Below are 13,820 nucleotides of genomic sequence, written 5' to 3'. Positions count from 1 at the left end.
AAAGCACGGACAGTTTTAGCTGTGTATTTTCAAAAATTTGTCTCTACCTGCCATAGCTCATGAAGTCAAAACGAGTGAGCTGTGTCCCCTTGATTTGAGCATTCTTTTAGTAAGAAAGGATTAAGTTCAATTTGAATTTTGGAAAACTGCTTCTCATCTTGTCAATCAGCTGTCAGTTTTGTGTGTTAATTTCTAGGAGAGGTAATAGAGTCAATCCAAAACCAAAGGTGTATTCAAGTCCAGATTGACAAGTCAAACCAAGAAAGCAGGCACTGAGCTGGCAGAGGGATCTATTCCCAGTGGGCGTTAAGGCCCACATAAATCCTTGTGAAGGAATCGGGAATCAGAGACAGAAAGGGACTCGCCTAAGGCTTGTCACATGAAAGTGCCTGGCAGACTGACTGGCAGAGGGCTGGAAATCAAATCCAAATCTTCGGACGTGTAATTTCACAGGGTGCCACGCCTCCCCCAGGCCCAATGTGACACTTCAATGGCTTATCGAGGGCTTGACGGGATGGATATCAACATGAAAAGACATTCGATCCCATCGGACCTGTCTTTGGCTCATTGTCTCTAAGGAGAATGTGCCTGGTTCAAATTCTCACTTTGCTTCTCACCTGAGAGATGTGACCTCAGTGGTAAATGGGAAATGAGCTGGTTTCAGTCACCAACCTCTCACTCATCACCAAGAAAATTTCCTTCAACCATACATGGATTTTGTTTTCAGGAGTGCTAGGCTTCATTCACAGTTGTGAGTAACATGCTAAAAGAGGAAAAAATATTTGCTGCTCAGGAATTGAGACAGAAATACAGACACACACACACAGACATGCACACACACACACACACACACACACACACGACACAAAAATCACCCAAACACAGGCTGCACACACAACTGATCGTGTTCAGCAAAATACTTAGTGGTATGAGGTGGGCTTTGAACCCGTCCATGCTCCGAAGGAAGACACACCTTTTGCTATTTCACCCGTCTATTATCGTAGGGAATGTGAATAATTCTTTCAGACATGGCTCATGATGACAGGGACCACTCTCATTTCACCCTCAGAGGCAGACAAGAGGACTGCAGAGGACTCAGGTGTCGTCCCTGCTGACTGAAGAGGACTCCCATTTCCCCTCGAACCCAAAGACACAGCAAAAGTAGCTTTCTCTTTGAAGAGCACACAACTTTTTCAAAATACACAGCTAAAGCGGGGACAGTTTTAGCTGTGTATTCTGAAAAACATGTCTAGCATTCAAAGCACGGACAGTTTTAGCTGTGTATTTTCAAAAATTTGTCTCTACCTGCCATAGCTCATGAAGTCAAAACGAGTGAGCTGTGTCCCCTTGATTTGAGCATTCTTTTAGTAAGAAAGGATTAAGTTCAATTTGAATTTTGGAAAACTGCTTCTCATCTTGTCAATCAGCTGTCAGTTTTGTGTGTTAATTTCTAGGAGAGGTAATAGAGTCAATCCAAAACCAAAGGTGTATTCAAGTCCAGATTGACAAGTCAAACCAAGAAAGCAGGCACTGAGCTGGCAGAGGGATCTATTCCCAGTGGGCGTTAAGGCCCACATAAATCCTTGTGAAGGAATCGGGAATCAGAGACAGAAAGGGACTCGCCTAAGGCTTGTCACATGAAAGTGCCTGGCAGACTGACTGGCAGAGGGCTGGAAATCAAATCCAAATCTTCGGACGTGTAATTTCACAGGGTGCCACGCCTCCCCCAGGCCCAATGTGACACTTCAATGGCTTATCGAGGGCTTGACGGGATGGATATCAACATGAAAAGACATTCGATCCCATCGGACCTGTCTTTGGCTCATTGTCTCTAAGGAGAATGTGCCTGGTTCAAATTCTCACTTTGCTTCTCACCTGAGAGATGTGACCTCAGTGGTAAATGGGAAATGAGCTGGTTTCAGTCACCAACCTCTCACTCATCACCAAGAAAATTTCCTTCAACCATACATGGATTTTGTTTTCAGGAGTGCTAGGCTTCATTCACAGTTGTGAGTAACATGCTAAAAGAGGAAAAAATATTTGCTGCTCAGGAATTGAGACAGAAATACAGACACACACACACAGACATGCACACACACACACACACACACACACACACGACACAAAAATCACCCAAACACAGGCTGCACACACAACTGATCGTGTTCAGCAAAATACTTAGTGGTATGAGGTGGGCTTTGAACCCGTCCATGCTCCGAAGGAAGACACACCTTTTGCTATTTCACCCGTCTATTATCGTAGGGAATGTGAATAATTCTTTCAGACATGGCTCATGATGACAGGGACCACTCTCATTTCACCCTCAGAGGCAGACAAGAGGACTGCAGAGGACTCAGGTGTCGTCCCTCCTGACTGAAGAGGACTCCCAATTCCCCTCGAACCCAAAGACACAGCAAAAGTAGCTTTCTCTTTGAAGAGCACACAACTTTTTCAAAATACACAGCTAAAACGGTCCCCGCTTTAAGTGCTTTAGCACTTAAAGCGGGGACCGTTTTAGCTGTGTATTCTGAAAAACATCTCTAGCATTCAAAGCACGGACAGTTTTAGCTGTGTATTTTCAAAAAGTTGTCTCTACCTGCCATAGCTCATGAAGTCAAAACGAGTGAGCTGTCTCCCCTTGATTTGAGCATTCTTTTAGGAAGAAAGGATTAAGTTCAATTTGAATGTTGGAAAACTGCTTCTCATCTTGTCAATCAGCTGTCAGTTTTGTGTGTTAATTTCTAGGAGAGGTAATAGAGTCAATCCAAAACCAAAGGTGTATTCAAGTCCAGATTGACAAGTCAAACCAAGAAAGCATGCTCTGAGCTGGCAGAGGGATCTTTTCCCAGTGGGCGTTAAGGCACACATAAATCCCTGTGAAGGAATCGGGAATCAGAGACAGAAAGGGACTCGCCTAAGGCTTGTCACATGAAAGTGCCTGGCAGACTGACTGGCAGAGGGCTGGAAATCAAATCCAAATCTTCGGACGTGTAATTTCACAGGGTGCACGGCCTCCCCAAGGCCCAATCTGACACTTCAATGGCTTAACGAGGGCTTGACGGGATGGATGTCAACATGAAAAGACATTCGATTCCATCGGACCTGTCTTTGGCCCATTGTCTCTAAGGAGAATGTGCCTGGTTCAAATTCTCACTTTGCTTCTCACCTGAGAGATGTGACCTCAGTGGTCAATGGGAAATGAGCTGGTTTCAGTCACCAACCTCTCACTCATCACCAAGAACATTTCCTTCAACCATACATGGATTGTGTTTTCAGGAGTGCTGGGCTTCATCCACAGTTGTGAGTAACATGCAAAAAGAGGAAAAAAGATTTGCTGCTCAGGAATGGAGACAGAAATACAGACACACATACACAGACAAACACACACACACACACTCACACACACACACACGACACAAAAATCACCCAAACACAGGCCGCACACACAACTGCTCGTGTTCAGCAAAATACTTAGTGGTATGAGGTGGGCTTTGAACCCGTCCATGCTCCAAAGGAAGACACACCTTTTGCTATTTCACCCGTCTATTCTCGTAGGGAATGTGAATAATTCTTTCAGACATGGCTCATGATGACAGGGACCACTCTCATTTCACCCTCATAGGCAGACTGGAGGACTGCAAAGGACTCAGGTGTCGTCCCTGCTGACTGAAGAGGACTCCCATTTCCCCTCGAACCCAAAGACACAGCAAAAGTAGCTTTCTCTTTGAAGAGCACACAACTTTTTCAAAATACACAGCTGAAACGGTCCCCGCTTTAAGTGCTTTAGCACATAAAGCGGGGACCGTTTCAGCTGTGTATTCTGAAAAACATGTCTAGCATTCAAAGCACGGACAGTTTTAGCTGTGTATTTTCAAAAAGTTGTCTCTACCTGCCATAGCTCATGAAGTCAAAACGAGTGAGCTGTGTCCCCTTGATTTGAGCATTCTTTTAGTAAGAAAGGATTAGGTTCAATTTGAATTTTGGAAAACTGCTTCTCATCTTGTCAATCAGCTGTCAGTTTTGTGTGTTAATTTCTAGGAGAGGTAATAGAGTCAATCCAAAACCAAAGGTGTATTCAAGTCCAGATTGACAAGTCAAACCAAGAAAGCAGGCACTGAGCTGGCAGAGGGATCTTTTCCCAGTGGGCGTTAAGGCCCACATAAATCCCTGTGAAGGAATCGGGAATCAGAGACAGAAAGGGACTCGCCTAAGGCTTGTCACATGAAAGTGACTGGCAGACTGACTGGCAGAGGGCTGGAAATCAAATCCAAATCTTCGGACGTGTAATTTCACAGGGTGCACCGCCTCCCCGAGGCCCAATGTGACACTTCAATGGCTTAACGAGGGCTTGACGGGATGGATGTCAACATGAAAAGACATTCGATTCCATCGGACCTGTCTTTGGCCCATTGTCTCTAAGGAGAATGTGCCTGGTTCAAATTCTCACTTTGCTTCTCACCTGAGAGATGTGACCTCAGTGGTCAATGGGAAATGAGCTGGTTTCAGTCACCAACCTCTCACTCATCACCAAGAAAATTTCCTTCCAAAATACATGGAATGTGTTTTCAGGAGTGCTGGGCTTCATCCACAGTTGTGAGTAACATGCTAAAAGAGGAAAAAAGATTTGCTGCTAAGAAATAAAGACAGAAATACAGACACACACACACAGACACACACACACACACACACACACACACTCACACACACACACATGACATAAAAATCACCCAAACACTGGCCGCACACACAACTGCTCGTGTTCAGCAAAATACTTAGTGGTATGAGGTGGGCTTTGAACACATCCATGCTCCAAAGGAAGACACACCTTTTGCTATGTCACCCGTCTATTCTCGTAGGGAATGTGAATAATTCTTTCAGACATGGCTCATGATGACAGGGACCACGCTCATTTCACCCTCAGAGGCAGACAAGAGGACTGCAGAGGACTCAGGTGTCGTCCCTGCTGACTGAAGAGGACTCCCATTTCCCCTCGAACCCAAAGACACAGCAAAAGTAGCTTTCTCTTTGAAGAGCACACAACTTTTTCAAAATACACAGCTAAAACGGTCCCCGCTTTAAGTCCTTTGGCACTTAAAGCGGGGACAGTTTTAGGTGTGTATTCTGAAAAACATGTCTAGCATTCAAAGCACGGAGAGTTTTAGCTGTGTATTTTCAAAAAGTTGTCTCTACCTGCCATAGCTCATGAAGTCAAAACGAGTGAGCTGTGTCCCCTTGATTTGAGCATTCTTTTAGTAAGAACGGATTAAGTTCAATTTGAATTTTGGAAAACTGCTTCTCATCTTGTCAATCAGCTGTCAGTTTTGTGTGTTAATTTCTAGGAGAGGTAATAGAGTCAATCCAAAACCAAAGGTGTATTCAAGTCCAGATTGACAAGTCAAACCAAGAAAGCAGGCACTGAGCTGGCAGAGGGATCTTTTCCCAGTGGGCGTTAAGGCCCACATAAATCCCTGTGAAGGAATCGGGAATCAGAGACAGAAAGTGACTCGCCTAAGGCTTGTCACATGAAAGTGCCTGGCAGACTGACTGGCAGAGGGCTGGAAATCAAATCCAAATCTTCGGACGTGTAATTTCACAGGGTGAACGGCCTCCCCAAGGCCCAATCTGACACTTCAATGGCTTAACGAGGGCTTGACGGGATGGATGTCAACATGAAAAGACATTCGATTCCATCGGACCAGCCTTTGGCCCATTGTCTCTAAGGAGAATGTGCCTGGTTCAAATTCTCACTTTGCTTCTCACCTGAGAGATGTGACCTCAGTGGTCAATGGGAAATGAGCTGGTTTCAGTCACCAACCTCTCACTCATCGCCAAGAAAATTTCCTTCAACCATACATGGATTGTGTTTTCAGGAGTGCTGGGCTTCATCCACAGTTGTGAGTAACATGCTAAAAGAGGAAAAAAGATTTGCTGCTCAGGAATGGAGACAGAAATACAGACACACACACACAGACACACACACACACACACACACACACAGACACACACACACATGACACAAAAATCACCCAAACAAAGGCCGCACACACAACTGCTCGTGTTCAGCAAAATACTTAGTGGTATGAGGTGGGCTTTGAACCCGTCCATGCTCCAAAGGAAGACACACCTTTTGCTATTTCACCCGTCTATTCTCGTAGGGAATGTGAATAATTCTTTCAGACATGGCTCATGATGACAGGGACCACTCTCATTTCACCCTCAGAGGCAGACAAGAGGACTGCAAAGGACTCAGGTGTCGTCTGTGCTGACTGAAGAGGACTCCCATTTCCCCTCGAACCCAAAGACACAGCAAAAGTAGCTTTCTCTTTGAAGAGCACACAACTTTTTCAAAATACACAGCTAAAACGGTCCCCGCTTTAAGTGCTTTAACTCTTAAAGCGGGGACCGTTTTAGCTGTGTATTCTGAAAAACATGTCTAGCATTCAAAGCACGGACAGTTTTAGCTGTGTATTTTCAAAAAGTTGACTCTACCTGCCATAGCTCATGAAGTCACAACGAGTGAGCTGTGTCCCCTTGATTTGAGCATTCTTTTAGTAAGAAAGGATTAAGTTCAATTTGAATTTTGGAAAACTGCTTCTCATCTTGTCAATCAGCTGTCAGTTTTGTGTGTTAATTTCTAGGAGAGGTAATAGAGTCAATCCAAAACCAAAGGTGTATTCAAGTCCAGATTGACAAGTCAAACCAAGAAAGCAGGCACTGAGCTGGCAGAGGGATCTTTTCCCAGTGGGCGTTAAGGCCCACATAAATCCCTGTGAAGGAATCGGGAATCAGAGACAGAAAGGGACTCGCCTAAGGCTTGTCACATGAAAGTGCCTGGCAGACTGACTGGAAGAGGGCTGGAAATCAAATCCAAATCTTCGAACGTGTAGTTTCACAGGGTGCACCGCCTCCCCCAGGCCCAATGTGACACTTCAATGGCTTAACGAGGGCTTGACGGGATGGATGTCAACATGAAAAGATATTCGATTCCATCGGACCTGTCTTTGGCCCATTGTCTCTAAGGAGAATGTGCCTGGTTCAAATTCTCACTTTGATTCTCAACTGAGAGATGTGTCCTCAGTGGTCAATGGGAAATGAGCTGGTTTCAGTCACCAACCTCTCACTCATCACCAAGAAAATTTCCTTCAACCATACATGGATTGTGTTTTCAGGAGTGCTGGGCTTCATCCACAGTTGTGAGTAACATGCTAAAAGAGGAATAAAGATTTGCTGCTCAGGAATGGAGACAGAAATACAGACACACACACACAGACACACACACACACACACACACACACGACACAAAAATCACCCAAACACAGGCCTCACACACAACTGCTCGTGTTCAGCAAAATACTTAGTGGTATGAGGTGGGCTTTGAACCCGTCCATGCTCCAAAGGAAGACACACCTTTTGCTATTTCACACGTCTATTCTCGTAGGGAATGTGAATAATTCTTTCAGACATGGCTCATGATGACAGGGACCACTCTCATTTCACCCTCAGAGGCAGACAAGAGGACTGCAAAGGACTCAGGTGTCGTCCCTGCTGACTGAAGAGGACTCCCATTTCCCCTCGAACCCAAAGACACAGCAAAAGTAGCTTTCTCTTTGAAGAGCACACAACTTTTTCAAAATACACAGCTAAAACGGTCCCCGATTTAAGTGCTTTAGCAATTAAATCGGGGACCGTTTTAGCCGTGTATTCTGAAAAACATGTCTAGCATTCAAAGCACGGACAGTTTTAGCTGTGTATTTTCAAAAAGTTGTCTCTACCTGCCATAGCTCATGAAGTCAAAACGAGTGAGCTGTGTCCCCTTGATTTGAGCATTCTTTTAGTAAGAAAGGATTAAGTTCAATTTGAATTTTGGAAAACTGCTTCTCATCTTGTCAATCAGCTGTCAGTTTTGTGTGTTAATTTCTAGCAGAGGTAATAGAGTCAATCCAAAACCAAAGGTGTATTCAAGTCCAGATTGACAAGTCAAACCAAGAAAGCAGGCACTGAGCTGGCTGAGGGATCTTTTCCCAGTGGGCGTTAAGGCCCACATAAATCCCTGTGAAGGAATCGGGAATCAGAGACAGAAAGGGACTCGCCTAAGGCTTGTCACATGAAAGTGCCTGGCAGACTGACTGCCAGCGGCCTGGAAATCAAATCCAAATCTTCGGACGTGTAATTTCACAGGGTGCACCGCCTCCCCCAGGCCCAATGTGACACTTCAATGGCTTAACGAGGGCTTGACGGGATGGATGTCAACATGCAAAGACATTCGATTCCATCGGACCTGTCTTTGGCCCATTGTCTCTAAGGAGAATGTGCCTGGTTCAAATTCTCACTTTGCTTCTCACCTGAGAGATGTGTCCTCAGTGGTCAATGGGAAATGAGCTGGTTTCAGTCACCAACCTCTCACTCATCACCAAGAAAATTTCCTTCAACCATACATGGATTGTGTTTTCAGGAGTGCTGGGCTTCATCCACAGTTGTGAGTAACATGCTAAAAGAGGAAAAAAGATTTGCTGCTCAGGAATGGAGACAGAAATACAGACACACACACACAGGCACACACACACACAAACACACACACACACACACACATGACACAAAAATCACCCAAACACAGGCCGCACACACAACTGCTCGTGTTCAGCAGAATACTTAGTGGTATGAGGTGGGCTTTGAACCCGTCCATGCTCCAAAGGAAGACACACATTTTGCTATTTCACCCGTCTATTCTCGTATGGAATGTGAATAATTCTTTCAGACATGGCTCATGATGACAGGGACCACTCTCATTTCACCCTCAGAGGCAGACAAGAGGACTGCAAAGGACTCAGGTGTCGTCCCTGCTGACTGAAGAGGACTCCCATTTCCCCTCGAACCCAAAGACACAGCAAAAGTAGCTTTCTCTTTGAAGAGCACACAACTTTTTCAAAATACACAGCTAAAACGGTCCCCGCTTTAAGTGCTTTAGCACTTAAAGCGGGGAACGTTTTAGCTGTGTATTCTGAAAAACATGTCTAGCATTCAAAGCATGGACAGTTTTAGCTGTGTATTTTCAAAAAGTTGTCTCTACCTGCCATAGCTCATGAAGTCAAAACGAGTGAGCTGTGTCCGCTTGAGTTGAGCATTCTTTTAGTAAGAAATTAAATACAACACCAAGCTGTGTTATTGTCAAAAATACAAATACAACACTTAGCTGTATCTTGGAATATAATACAAATACACTCCCAATCTGTGATATTTTCAAAAATAAAAATAAAACCCTTAGCTGTATCTTGGAAAATAATACAAATACACCCCCAATCTGTGTTATTTTCAAAAACACAAATACGACCCTTAGCTGTATCTTGGAATATAATACAAATACAACCCCGAGCTGTGTTATTTTCAAAAATTCAAATACAACACTTAGCTGTATCTTGGAAAATAATGCAAATACACACCCAAGCTGTGTTATTTTCAAAAACACAAATACAATCCTTAGCGTTATCTTGGAAAATAATGCAAATATACCCCCAAGCTGTGTTATTTTCAAAAATACAAATACAACGCTTAGCTGTGTCTTTGAATATAATACAAATACACCCCTAAGCTCTGTTATTTTCAAAAATACAAGTACAACCCTTAGCTGTAACTTTGAAAATAATACAAATACAACCCCAAGCTGTGTTATTGTCAAAAATACAAATACAACCCTTAGCGGTATCTTTGAAAATAACACAAATACACACTCAAGCTGTGTTACTGTCAAAAATACAAATACAACCCTTAGCTGTATCTTTGAAAATAACCCAAATACACCCAGAAGCTGTTTTATTGTCAAAAATACAAATACAACTCTTAGCTGTATCTTGAAAAATAATACAAATACCCCCCAAACCTCTGTTATTGTCAAAAATACAAACACAATCCATAACTGTATCTTTGAAACTAATACAAATACACCCCCAAGCTGTGTTATTTTCAAAAATACAAATACAACCCTTAGCTGTATATTGGAAAATAATACAAATACACCCCCAAGCTGTGTTATTTTCCAAAACACAAATACAACCCATAGATGTATCTTGAGAAATAACACAAATACACCCCCAAGCTGTGTTATTTTCAAAAATACCAATAAAATCCTTAGCTGTATCTTGGAAAATAATGCAAATACACTCACAAGCTCTGTTATTTTCAAAAATACAAATACAACCCATAGCTCTTTCTTGGAAAATAATACAAATAACCCCCCCAAGCTGAATTATTTTCAAAAATACAAATACACCCCTTAGCTGTATATTGGAAAATAATACAAATACACCCAGAAGTTGTGTTATTTTCATAAATACAAATAGAAACCTTAGCTGTATCTTGGAAAATAATTCAAATACACACCCAAGCTGTGTTATTCTCAAAAATTCAAATACAACCCTTAGATGTATTTTGAAAATAATTCAAATACAATCCAAAGCTGTGTTACTGTCAAAAATACAATTACAACCCTTAGCTGTATCTTTGAAAATAGCACAAATACACCCACAATCTGTGTTATTGTCAAAAATACAAACACAACCCTTAGCTCTATCTTGTAAAATAATACAAATACCCCTCCAAGCTCTGTGATTGTTAAAAATACAAACACAACCCATAACTGTAATTTTGAAAATAATACAAATACACCCCATAGCTGTGTTATTTTCAAAAATACAAATACATCCCTTAGCTGTATTACACCCACAATCTGTGTAATTTTCAAAAATAACAATAAAACCCCTAGCTCTATCGTGGAAAATAATGCAAATACAACCCTAAGCTGTGTTATTTTCAAAAATACAAATACAACTCTGAGCTGTATCTTGGAAAATAACACAAATACAACCACAAGCTGTGTTATTTTCAAAAATACAAATACAATCCTTACCTGTATCTTTGAAAATAATGCAAATACAACCCAAGCTGAGTTATTGTCAAAAATACAAATACAACCCTTAGCTGTATCTTTGAAAATAATACAAATACACCCCCAAGCCGCGTTATTGTGAAAAATACAAATACAACCCTTAGTTGTATCTTTGAAAATAATACAAATACACCCCCATGCTGTGTTATTTTCAAAAATACAAATACAACCCTTAGCTATATCTTTGAAAATAATACAAATAGAAGCCCAAGCTGTGTTATTTCCAAAAATAAAAATACAACCCTTAGCTGTATCTTGGATAATAATACAAATACAACACCAAGCTGTGTTATTTTCAAAAATATAGAACTTAGCCGTAATTCAGAAAATAAGACAAATACACCCCAATCTGTGTTAATTTCAAAAATACAAATACAACCCTTAGCTGTACCTTGGAAAATAATACAAATACTACCCCAAGATGTGTTATTTTCAAAAATACCAATACAATCCTTAGCTGTATCTTGCAAAATACTACAAAAATCCCCCCAAGCTCTGTGATTGTCAAAAATACAAATACAACCCATAACTATATTTTTGAAAATAATACAAAAACACACCAAATCTGTGTTATTTTCAAAACTGCAAATACAACCCTCAGCTGTATCTTGGAAAATAATAGAAATACACCACCAAGCCGTGTTATTTTCCAAAATACAAGTACAGCCATTAGCTGTATCTTGGAAAAAAACACAAATACACCCCCAAGCTGTGTAATTTTCAAAAATACCAATACAACCCTTAGCTGTGTCTTGGAAAATAATCCAAATACAACCACAAGCTATGTTATTTTCAAAAATACAAATACAACCCTTAGCTGTACCTTGATAAATAATACAAATACACCCCCAAGATGTGTTATTTTCAAAAAGACAAATACAACCCTTAGCTGTATCTTTGAAAATAATACAAATACACCCCAATCTGAGTTACTGTCAAAAATACAAATACAACCCTTAGCTGTATCTTTGAAAATAATACAAAAACACTCCCAAGCTGCGTTATTGTGAAAAATACAAATAAAACCCTTAGTTTTATCTTTGAAAATAATACAAATACACCCCAATGCTGTGTTATTTTCAAAAACACAAATACAACCCTTAGCTCTATCTTTGAAAATAATACAAATACAACCTCAAGTTGTGTTATTTTCAAAAATACAAACCAAACCCTTAGCTGTATCTTGGAAAATAATACAAATACACCCCCCCCAGCTGTGTTATTGTCAAAAATACAAACACAACACTTAGCTCTATCTTGGAAAGTAATACAAATACACCACCAAGCCGTCTTATTTACAAAAATACAAATACAAACGTTAGCTGTATCTTGGAAAGTAATACAAATACACCCCAAAGCTGTGTTATTTTCAAAAATACATAAACAACTCTTAGCTGTATCTTGGAAAGTAATACAAATACACCCCAAAGCTGTGTTATTGTCAAAAATACAGATGTAATTCATAGCGTTATCTTGGAAAATAATACAAATACACCCCCAAGCTGTGTTATTTGCAAAAATACAAATAGAACCCTTAGCTGTATCTTGGAAAATAATGGAAATACAGCCACAAGCTGTGTTGTTTTCAAAAATACAAATACAAACCTTAGCTGTATCTTGGAAAATAATACAAATACAACCCCAAGCTGTGTTATTTTCAAAAATACAAATACGAACCTTAGCTCTATCTTGGAATATAATACAATTACATCCCCAAGCCGTGTTATTTTCCAAAATACAAGTACAACCATTAGCTGTATCTTGGAGAAAAACACAAATACACCCTCAGGCTGTGTTATTTTCAAAAAGACAAATACAACCCTTAGCTGTATCTTGGAAAATAATACAAGTACATCCCCAAGCTGTATTATTTTCAGAAATACAAATACAACCCTTATCTCTATCTTGGAAAATAATACAGATACATCCCCAAGCTGTGTTATTGTCAAAAATACAAATACAACACTTAGCTGTATCTTTGAAAATAATACAAATACACCGCCAAGCTGCATTATTTTCAAAAATACAAATACAACCCTTAGCTGTATCTTGGAAAATAACAGAAATACACCGCCAAGCTGTGTTATTTTCAAAAATACAAATACAACCCTTAGCTGTATCTTGGAAAATAATACAAATAAACCCCCAAGCTGTGTTATTTTCGAGAATACAAATAAAACCCTTAGCTGTATCTTGGAAAATAATACAAATTCACCCACATGCTGTGTTATTTTCAAAAATACAAATAAAACCCTTAGCTGTATCTTGGAAAATAATACAAATACACCCCCAAGCTGTGTTATTTTCAAGAATACATATACAACACTTAGGTTTATCTTCGAAACTAATACAAATACACACACAAGATGTGTTATTTTCAAAAATAAAAGTACAACCCGTAGATGTATATTGGAAAACAATAAAAATACACCCCCAAGCTGTGTTATCCTCCAAAATACAAATAAAACCCTTAGCTGTATTTTGAAAATAATTCAAATACAAGCCCAAACTGTGTTATTGTCAAAAACACAAAAACAACCCTTAGTTGTTTGTCTGAAAATAACACAACTACACCCACAAGCTCTGTTATTTTCAAGAATACAAATACAACCCTTAGCTGTATCTTGGAAAATAATACAAATACACCCTCAAGCTGTGTTATATTCAAGAATACAAATACAACCCTTAGCTGTATCTTGGAAAATAATACAAATACACCCACAAGCTGTGTTATTTTCAAGAATACAAATACAACCCTTAGCTGTATCTCGGAAAATAATACAAATAGACCAACGAGCTCTGTTATTTTCAAAAATACAAATACAACCCTTAGCTGTATCTCGGAAAATAATACAAATACACCACCAGACTGTGTTATTTT

Source organism: Saimiri boliviensis, chromosome 5 (assembly GCF_048565385.1).
Source record: "Saimiri boliviensis isolate mSaiBol1 chromosome 5, mSaiBol1.pri, whole genome shotgun sequence".
Taxonomy (NCBI): domain Eukaryota; kingdom Metazoa; phylum Chordata; class Mammalia; order Primates; family Cebidae; genus Saimiri; species Saimiri boliviensis.
Note: the sequence above shows the minus strand (reverse complement) of the source record.